Below are 11,342 nucleotides of genomic sequence, written 5' to 3'. Positions count from 1 at the left end.
TCTGTTGACTTCCAACTTTATTTCATTGTGACTTTTTCCCTCTGGCTTTCTCAATAAGGCCTCCAGTGGTAAGCTTAAGACCCATCCTGTCAGTGGCTGCACTTTCACTAAAAATTACCTCTTCAACAGTTCTAATTACAGTAAGTTCACACACATAGGAATAAAAATTAAGAAAATGTTTTTGGAACAGGAAGAGGATGACAAAAATAATCATCTGCTACATGGAGTGGAACTGGACCTGCAGCCACCATGAACAGCAAGGGTCAATATCTAATGCAGCCAACCTACCCTATGCAGACACCTAGCAATCCAGTGAACTCTCAAGCCTTGCATCTTCCTCAGGTTCCATCCTATAGGGATGCTCCACCTGCTTACTCAGAACTCTATTCTCAAAGTTTTGTGCACCCAGGGACTGCTATAGACCCTACTATGTCAACTATATTTCCTAGTACCTTGCTCTGTCTTCCCATGGGCCAGTCTGTAGCTCTTAGATCTTTGTATTCCACAATCCCCATGGCTTATTATCCAGTTGGTCCCAGCTATCCACCTGGCTCAGCAGTGCTGGTGGAGGGAAAATATGACACAGACACCAGATTTGGATCTTGGGTGACTGCTGGCAACATTCCTCCTCTGCCCTGGAGCCCTCCCATTGCTGCTCAACTTTCAGTCATGCAGGGAGCCAGCATCCTCATTAGAAGGGGAACTTCTTCGTGGGTTGCTCAGATGGTGGCTACCATCTGGTGAGAACCAAGGCCACCTCTGTGCCAGGAAAGACATCATACACCTTCAGCACTTCTCACAATGTAACTGCTTTAGTCATATTAACTTGAAGTTTCAGTTTAGACACATGTTGTTGGAGTGTCTTTCCAGTGCACAAATTTTCAGGCACTTTTCAGCCTTAATAAGGAACCATGTAATGGTAGCTGTATTTCCCTAAAGCATTTTGAGGTAAGGAAAGTATCCATTCATAAAATGAATGTGGGTGAAGCAACCCTAAGGATCTTCCTTTAATTCCTCCAGAGTAATATTGCACCATACTGATTTTTGCTTTTAGTAATAAAACATAAAATAAGGTATGGAAGTAACTTTGATCTTCCTGAGAATTAAAGTTGGCAAATTATTCTGACTGATCTTTAATCTTCTTTAAGTCTTGAATTTGCATTGCTTTTTTTTTTTTAACTAAAGTAATTTAATCAAATAGTGCCACATCCACAATAGCTTTATACTCATGGAAAGGATTATCTGAAGAACATAATTTTCTGGAGTCCACAAAAGAATAAAACTACCAAATAAGTATATGATACAACTTCTGTTGTCATGTCACTGCTCGTATTAGTTGTCTATCTTTTCCTTTCCATTCTTTCCACCACATCCTGCCCCTAAACCCAGTCTTCCATTCCCTCCCACAAGTCTACATTGAATCAATGGTGCAGGACAGAAAGCCAATCAGACTAATTTCCTTCTCTCCTCCCACTTCTCCCCAATTGTCATCTTTAAACAAGTCATTCATAAGGATCCTCTGAAAACCCTCTGTGCCCCTATCACAGACACCATTACTTCTGTTTTTGCATCTCCTTAGGCACAAGTGAAGGGTGCCTTTTGGACTTTTCTCAAAAGTTGCCTCTGTGTACAAGAATATAACCCAAATTTGCTTTGGTGCCAAAAAAACTGAGCTCATGCCCATGTAAACTGTCCTGTAAACAGTAGTTTGTTTGAAATACAAGTGGCAAGGAGGAGAATGCATTTCAAAAGCTTGGTGACTTTAAAGCCAAATTAAGATTTTTCACATCAAGAATCAGTTACCAGGCGGCAGACTTGGCCCAGCGGTTAGGGTGTCCGCCTACCACATGGGAGGTCCGTGGTTCAAACCCCGGACCTCCTTGACCCATGTGCAGCTGGCCCATGCGCAGTGCTGATGTGCGCAAGGAGTGCCCTGCCACGCAGGGGTGTCCCCCGTGTAGGGGAGCCCTAAACACAAGGAGTGCACCCCATAAGGAGAGCCGCCCAGCGTGAAAGAAAGTGCAACCTGCCCAAGAATGGCGCTGCCCACACAGAGAGCTGACACAACAAGATGACGCAACAAAAAGAGACACAGATTCCTGTGCTGCCCACGACAACAGAAACGGACAAAGAAGATGCAGCAAATAGACACAGAGAGCAGACAACTGGCGTGGGTGGGTGGGGAGGGAAGAGAAATAAATAAATAAATGTTAAAAAAAAAAAGAATCAGTTACCATTTGCAGTCAGAGTGTCTGATGCAGCCATTCATGGCTCCTAAGACTTCCTAAACTGGGTCAATGAGATCATATTGTGAATGCCTCACTACAAAATGACTTGAGTCCAGTGAAGTCTCATGTAGAGTTAAGACTATTTCAGGGACCCTAGATTTTTGTTTTTCTGAAATTGGATTTTATTTTTTCTTGTAATTTCAGTTCATCTAAATTTGTGTTCTGTACATGTAATGTTTGTACCATTGACTATTAATGGAGTTCAGGTCGTCATTGTGTCTTTCCCTACACTGTGGTGCACTTGTGGACTTTGATACTAAAAATGTAAAAACTATTTTGAAGATTTGAATGAAGTGATGAAGTTACATTTAAAAATTTAAAAAAAAATATATTTAAAAAACATGCTTTTCTTGGGGTACATAATTAAAAGCCAGCACATCGATTTTAGCCCAGATCATAATAAACCAGTTGTACTACAGGTAATGAATCTTTACATAGTGTAATGTCATCTTTCATGAAGATTGGGTTTTAAAAGCAACATTGCATTGCATTTAGACAAACTTGTCCTTTAAAATCCCTTAAGAAGTTACAATAGAAGAAGCTATCTTAACAGTTGTTCCTCCAAAATAACACCAAATATCCATTCCTTCAGTTGAGTGATTGACTTGGGTTTAGGGGATATTGGTTGGCAGGTCACATATACTTTAAGAGGCAAAGAGAAAAAATTAATTAGGCATCAACAATTTTCAGTCTATCACCTCACCCTCCTTCAAGATAAGTAAGCATTTATTGCGAATGATAGCAAGAATCAGTAGCATTATTTTCATTCATTCTCTCTCTCTGATCAAGTACATGGAGCAGAATCATAAGATGTTACATGCACATTTGCTTTGATACCATTGTGCTATTTTCACAGTCTTAGTTCCATTAAAATGAAACCAGCTTTAATGTGATAATACTTTTGGCCCTGGTCTAGTTTGTTAAAAATGTGTTGAAGTAACCTCAGCTTATTGAGAACTTGCATTTTTAAAGAGGCATTATAACCTTTTGTCAGAACAAGACATCACTTGTGGAATTCAAAATTGCAAACAAGCAGCATCATTTTTGTTAAGATATTTGGTATTAGGGGTTTTTATTATACGATAAAAGCTTTCATCCTAACTTCACAGTTCTTTTTTTTCTGGTTTAATGCAGCCTATGACTGAAGTGACAAAATAAGGAGGAATTGCATATGAATACCCATCAGAATGGTTTAAAATCAGGTATTTATGTATTCAAGTACATGCATGTGGTCAGCTTTTTTTTTTTTTAATGGAGAATGTATTGCAAAGTCTTTAATGAGGTGCCAGAACTATGGATTTAATAGAACTTTCTGTAATTTCACACTCATATTGCATGCATTTTGTGTGAAGAAAATTAAAGTTTCCAGCTGCTGTTGTACAAGATGCAGAAGTCCCCAATATAATTATAATTAGCATTTCCTTCCACATGGAAGAGATTAGGGCCACATCTGTTGCAGTTTAGCTGATATACATGGGGTAGATGGTGTCAAGAATCACACTGTACCGGAGTCTAGTAAGACATTAGTAGGCCACCACCTATGGAACGACAGAAGTAACTAGGTTCTAAGGGAACACTAATTAGGCTGGTAGAGGTCATTCAATAGAATGAGATGTTACACACTTCCTGCCAACTCATTCATGACATTTGCCTATATGTGGTACTAGGATCAACTCTAGAACTATTGTAGCCATAAGTTGTAGTGTGTCATCAAAGATACAAAAGCATTGCAATTGATCACTGGCAAGGAGATGGACCAGCTCAAGAGAAAGTAATAGTTGGCATGTTTATAGGTGTATCTACAAAGAGGCCTCAGCAAGAAGGTACCAGGGTGTTGCTCTTAAGTCCAAGTTAATGTTGTGGTGAAACTTCTTGTACTAGGATTTTTCCCCATTATTATTATTATTATTTTTACATTGTACTAATTTTAAAAAGATGATATGATTCTCAAAAAAAATTGCACATATATAATAGCAATCCAGCTATTTTCTTCAAGGAATATTAATCTAAGCACAACAGCAAAAGCATGAGCATAATTACGATAAGTCATTTTTTATTTTTTTTATTTTTTTATTTTTTATTGACTTTGTAATAATATTACATTAAAAATATATATGTGAGGTCCCATTCAACCCCATCCCCTCACCCCCCCTCTCCCCCCCCCAATAACACTCGTTCCCATCATCATGACACATCCATTGGATTTGGTAAGTACATCTTTGGGCACCTCTGCACCTCATATACATTGGTTCACATCATAGCCCATACTCTCCTCCATTCCATCCAGTGGGCCCTGTGAGGATTTACAATGTCCGGTGATTGCCTCTGAAGTACCATCCAGGGCAGCTCCATGTCCCAAAGACGCCTCCACCTCTCATCTCTTCCTGCCTTTCCCCATACCCTTCGTCCACTATGTCCACTTTTCCCATTCTAATGCCACCTCTTCTATGTGGACATTGGATTGGTTGTGTCCATTGCACCTCTATGTCAAGAGGAGGGTCAGATTCCACCTGGATGCTGGATGCAATCCTCCCATTTTCAGTTGTAATCACTCTAGGCTCCATGGTGTGGTGGTTGTCCTTCTTCAACTCCATCTTAGCTGAGTGTGGTAAGTCCAATAAATCAGATTGTAGGTGATGGAGTCTGTTGAGGCTCAGGATCTGGCTATCACATTATCAGTCCAGAGATTCAAATCCCCTAAATATATCTTAAACCCCAACATTAACTGCACCTCCAGCACATTGGCATGAAAGTCTTATGAAGGGAGATCCCATCTGAGTCCAGATTCATCACACATAAACACCATTTCCAAAGAGGGGCCATCTGCCCTGGTAGTTAACCCCATCGGCCATGACCATAACTCCCATGGGTCTCTTTAGCCCTCAAAGGAACCAATATCTGGGGGTTGTATCTGCTTTCGATAAGTCATTTTGATGTTGTGAAATTTTGCTTTTGCTTTTATAATACAATCCTTTGCAACTTTTTTCAAAGAGCAGTGGTTCTAATTGTTATTAGCGTCACTGTTATTAGCCCTTGACATTGTGACTTACTTTCCTCTGAGGAAAAAGAAAATCCCAAATAATTGAGTCTCCTTGACATATGTCTGGAGTATAAAAATCTTTATGTGGCATAAATCTGTATTGAGATTTCCAATAATGAGAAGGCTGGGGTCACCCCAGGTTTCATATTTTCATCAAAATCTTTGCATTGCTTCAATGATCACTTCTCTGATTGTAATTTGGATGTTACATTTTGCTCTTTCAGTAAACTAGTCTGCCATTTGATGACTCAAGGCTTTATTGTCCCATCTTATTAGCACATCAAATGGATAACCCTGGAATAACCTGGGCCCTCGAAGTCACTATCTTGTGATTAATGATGATAGCTACCAGTAGTGGTGAGTTTTCTTTGGGGAGGTTAACTTTTTAATATTTTATCTCTATTTTCTACCTTAAAATTACTTTTGATTATAAATTTATAAGCAAAGATTATGATGCTCTTCTCTGACTTTTTTCTAAAATATCTCTAGAGTAAGTTAACATTTTGGCTCAAAACTCTTCTACCTTCATTAATTTACTAAAACATTAATCCATGTAGGCAATGCTAGAGGACTCAATTTCCCTAATTGTTTATAGACCTCTGAGCCATCTGTAGAACTGAGAATTAATATAGAGTCTGGCCATTAGATTAACTTAAGAAATATTTTGTGCATTTTGTAAAATAGGTATTGTACTTTGTGATTCAGAAAAGCAGGAATTGTTAATTGAACATGGGATATTCATTGTGTTTCCTACATTTAACAGTTGCTGAGACCAGTCATTTTATTCTTAAACCCTTGTAATTTATCCACTTCCTTCCTTTCTGTCATTACTGCTCTATACAATTTCCCAGATATTTTAAATCTGAACAGTTTTCCTCTATTAGAGGATTTTTAATACTCTTTCTTCTGTGAAAAGTTATGCTCATGGTAACTAAGGATGTCTTTCCATGATGTTTCTTCAATTGCATACTACAAATGAGAGCATGTTCTATGCCATTCACTGTAGCCATTTTCTGACCCTACATAAGAAGTCCTCAGTCTCCTGTGTACACGCCGGTGGTAAGATTCCAAAGGAAGGCCCTTTGCTTTCAATAATTCCCTTCTCTTCCAACCCTGGCTTCTTCCTATTGTGCACAAGAGTATTCATGCACATGTGCAAAGAAATCAACAAATTCAAGCTCCTTCCATTATATCCCTTGTACTTCCAACTAATTTCCATGCTTCTTAGGGGAGTGCACAGCAGAGGCATGATTCCACCCTTTGGATGATGATGCGAGGAACATTCTAGAAGTAGGTTCCGGGACAAAACGAGAGGTATTCTAGAGCGGGCCTTCTACAGTACGGGACCCAGAGCAGGGACCACGTTTGATAGTTTCTAACAGTGATGTTGCTCCTACCTTGAGGTGTACACTCATGGAATACATGAAATTTAAATTGACACTAAAAAACGTAAGGCTCATCATAAATGTAGGAGGGGTGAGAAATGAGGGTGAGGGTGAATGAATGCTTTCACAACAGAGAACTTATTTTGAGAGAAGTCCTTGACACAGAACAGAACACAATGGCTCAAGGATTAGAAAGAAATGCAGGTTAGCTAATTCTGTTGAAGAGTTAGGGAAGAGCCAGATTTGGATTTTGAACTTTATCTGAGAAAAATTTCAAGCAGAGAATGGCAATATTGGACTTATATAGTAGGTTGAATTATTTACCCCAGCAAATACATTCTTCATCTTAATCTAAGTCTCAGTGCTATAAACCCATTGAAAGTAGAGCCTTCTGAAGATGTTATTTTTAGTTAAGGTGTCAACTGAATCAAGGTGAGACTTAGTTCAGATTATTGGTGGCCTTATAAAGAGAACCTGGAAGTCACAGAAGCCAGAAAGGAGGGGATATCACTATATGATGAGAGGCAGAAATATAAGTTGAGGAGGGAGGTGGGTGTGGCTCAAGACATTGGGCTCCTACCTACCATATGGGAGGCCCTGGGTTCGATTCCTGGGGCCTCCTGGTGAAGGTAAGCTGGTCTGTGCTTGTGGAGAGCTGATGGCTTGTGCCCACAGAGAGCTGGCGCATGAAGATGACAGAACACAGGGAGACAAGCAGACACAGAAAAATGTGCAGTGAATGAACACAGAGAGCAGACAGCAAGCATAAGCAGCAAGGGGTGGAGAATAAATAAGTAAATACAAATAAATCTTAAAAAAAAAAAAGAAATATAAGCTAAGGATCCCCAAGAATTACAGGCAGCCAGCACCAAAATATGACAGTCTCTGGGAGAAAGCAAGACTTACTATATCTTGATTTTGTACTTTTTCTGGCTTCAAAACCATGTGCCAACAAGTCTCTGTTCTTAGCCAAAACCAGTTTGTGGTGTTTGTGATAGATGCTCTGACACATTAAGACAACTATAAGCAGTTTTTGAATAGATAATGTAGCATGGACTAAGTCATAGTATAGAGATGGCAAGAAGTTGGCAGGTTAGAGAGATACATAGGAGGTAGAATCAATATGAATGAGATGAAGAAACAGAGAATTTATATATAAAACAAGCTTTTCAGGAGCTTGGAATATGAAGGAAGAAAAGTAGCTAGAATATCATGGGAGAGATTTGCTCTCATTTTATCTTTGTTTTTATGGGGAAAACCAGGGTATATTTAATATTGCTGAGAATAATTGAATTCTATAGAGGAGGGAAGGTGGAAGATGCAGGAGACAACCTATGTAATTGATAGAATAGAATTCCAGACAGGGATACCTATAGAGAGAATGGACTTGGATGGGAGGAACACTTTTTCCACTGGAGAAATTGGGTGTAGACACTGATCATCTGTAGATTCGGTGATGGACAGTTGAGGGAGACCCCAGCTGATGGCTTGCAATTCTAAGTCAATCGTGATGCAATGTCATCTCCCGATAAAGGGGTAGGTGTCAAACCTGGAGAATGGAGCATTTTAATTTGTCTTTGTGGGCAGTGGGATAGATAACTGTATAGAGAAATAAAATACAACTATTATGCAATATTAAAAGCCCAGTTGAGAATTATGAACATAAATTTATTGTGAGAGCAATCTGCTCAGTTGTATAATTTCCTCTAATAAAATTCAGTTTTCTGAAGAAGACATGGAGAACAAGGGTCTTGATAAGTGAGTGCCAAGGAAAACATGAGAAGTGAAGTAGTTTAGAATATTTACAAAAGCATAATTTAAACGATGTGCTAGCTGGGTGGGAAGGAAGTGATGACAACGGGTGTTTGATGGATAGAGAGGAAGAAGAAGGGTCAAGAATGAAGGTCTCAATGAGATTGAAGCACAGTTTCTGTGGGCATACTTGTTTATGTAAAGTAGAGCAATAGAATATTGTGGTTGGAAAGTAGGGTACTGTGATTGATAATTTAGCAAGAAGCAGTCCAGTATGTGATGATGGAATGGAGTGACTGTGTTAAAATGGAAGAGAAGATAATTTTTATTTAGGAAGTCATTAAACTTGAAGACCAGGATTTTAGGGGCATCTTCTTATGGACACTGATACAGTCTGATCTTATTGCCAATAGAAGTGTTCAGAGGGAGACTGAGTTACATGGCAGGGTCATCACTGAGTGGGAGTGTCTTGGCATTCTGTCCATCATGGCAGTAAGTAGGCTGAGGAAGAAGCAGAGCAGGATGACTATGAGTGCAAAGAAACAGGGCTTTATACAGAGTGAGGAGCAATGGGCTAAAAAACCCTACAGGGGAATAAGGAGGCAAGAACTCCGTTTCTACCCCTGACCTCAAGAAGAGAATAGTCTCCTTCTGTGCTATCTTCAGAGAGTAGAGAAGTATTTCCTAAAACAAGAGACGTGGAGGCTACATTGTGTAAGTGTCAAAAGGTGTGACCAAATGTATGATCACAGCATAAAAGTTCCAGAGGCCACTGTGGAAGGGTTTGAGAGGGAGTGAAAAAATGTGTGGTTGGGACAAGGGGTAGGATGAAGAGAAAAATATAAGGAAGTCTGCAAGAGAAAGGATCAGTGAGGTTTACTGTCTCTTAGAAGGGGCTGATATCTGGCCTAACAATCAATCTCTGGCCTGGAAGGGAGGCTCAGATGTCGGGTTATATCACCCTTTTCTGTGGTCTCACTGATGTTGGCAGCTGTGGTAGGTATAGCAGTGGCCATAGGCACAGCATACATCAGGGGGATGCAGGAGACAGAGAGTCAAGTGATTTTTATACATTTTTGTTGATTGCTCTGCATCGATCAATCCATCTGTGTCCATGAGGTTCATGATCTTGATAGCCTTCTAATGGGAAAGGGAGGGCATAGCATTTGGCTAATGAACAAAGCCACCTAACAATATTTTTTTCTCACTGGTAAGGCTTGCCTTTTCACATTATTTTGGTCTTACAGGCTTTTGAAAGGATGACCTTCTCACTGTTTATAGATACTAATTATTTCTTCATGACATCTTTATAAATGGGTAGTTTAAAAATTGTTTCAGGTAACAGTATTACAAAGCCTGCATGATTGAAGAACCAAACTCTTTGACCTTGAATGTTGTGATTGGAACCAGATGTTTTTTTTTTTTTCCCTTCAAAATTATTTAATCTTTTCTTTTTTTTTTTAGTCTTTTTCATATTAATTTTTTTATTGACTTTGTAATAATATTACATTAAAAATATATATGTGAGGTCCCATTCAACCCCACCCCCCCACCCCCCTCTCTCCCCCCCAACAACACTCGTTCCCATCATCATGACACATCCATTGGATTTGGTAAGTACATCTTTGGGCACCTCTGCACCTCATAGACAATGGTTCACATCATGGCCCATACTCTCCTCCATTCCATCCAGTGGGCCCTGTGAGGATTTACAATGTCCGGTGATTACCTCTGAAGCACCATCCAGGGCAGCTCCATGTCCCAAAGACGCCTCCACCTCTCATCTCTTCCTGCCTTTCCCCATACCCATTGTCCACCATGTCCACTTTTCCCAATCCAATGCCAGCTCTTCTATGTGGACATTGGATTGTGGAACCAGATGTTGACAGAGTTTTAAAGAGGATCTCAGTTCCTGTACTTTCTTTTTCTCCACTAAACTACACTCCATCATTCATTAGATTTGTCTTTCCTACAAAGGCATCATAATAGGGGAATGAAACCAAAACATATTCCTCTTTAAAAAACTTTATGTATTATAACTACAGAATAAACTACATGTTTATTTTGACTTTTTAAAAAAGATTTGTTTATTTATATATTTATTCCCCCCCCCCCCCCCCGTTTTCTGTTCTCTATTTGCTGCGTCTTCTTCTTCGTCTGCTTCTGTTGTTGTCAGTAGCATGGAAATCTGTGTTTCTTTTTGTTGCATCATCTTGTGTCAGCTCTCCGTGTGTGCAGCACCATTCCTGGGCAGGCTGCACTTTCTTTCACGCTGGGCAGTTTTCTTTATGGGGCGCACTCCTTGCGCATGGAGCTCCCCTACGGGGGGGACACCCCTGCATGGCAGGGCACTCCTTGAGCACATCAGCACTGCGCATGGACCAACTGCACACGGGTCAAGGAGGCCCCGGGGTTTGAACTGCGGACCTCCCATGTGGTAGACAGACGCCCTAACCACTGGGCCAAGTCCTCCACCCTATTTTGACTTTTTGATTTCTCAAACTAAGTTCCTTGAATATAAAATTGTGTTCCAGCATCACCAGTGATAGAACGTTACTATGAAAACTTAGTTAAGTATTTTGAATGGAGACTTGGGAACCATCAGAGACATGGTCATTGCTCCATGCATTTTTTCAATTCACAAATCCATCAATTTATTTCTACAACTTGTGGATTCCATAACATTAAAATTCCTATTATGGGTTCAATGTAGACCAGGGCTATTTCTTCTGAGGAAGGCAAATAACAAGGACCATTGTGTTCAATGTCATGGATATAGGTATTTCAAGGAGCAGCATCTATTCTATACAAGGAATTTTGTTCGGCTTGACACATGGTTGTAAAGTGTCCTCTGTAAACTGATGAGTATGAGGCTTT

The 11,342-nt window shown here is 39.8% G+C and overlaps 1 pseudogene; it reads left to right on the top strand.

Moving 5' to 3' along the window:
* The first annotated feature begins 249 nt into the window (after nt 1–249).
* Nucleotides 250–830, top strand: LOC101442906 (DAZ-associated protein 2 pseudogene; annotated as a pseudogene).
* Nucleotides 831–11,342: the final 10,512 nt, after the last annotated feature.

Source organism: Dasypus novemcinctus, chromosome 15 (genome assembly GCF_030445035.2).
Source record: "Dasypus novemcinctus isolate mDasNov1 chromosome 15, mDasNov1.1.hap2, whole genome shotgun sequence".
NCBI lineage: Eukaryota > Metazoa > Chordata > Mammalia > Cingulata > Dasypodidae > Dasypus > Dasypus novemcinctus.
Note: the sequence above shows the minus strand (reverse complement) of the source record. Positions and strands in the feature narration are given on the sequence as shown.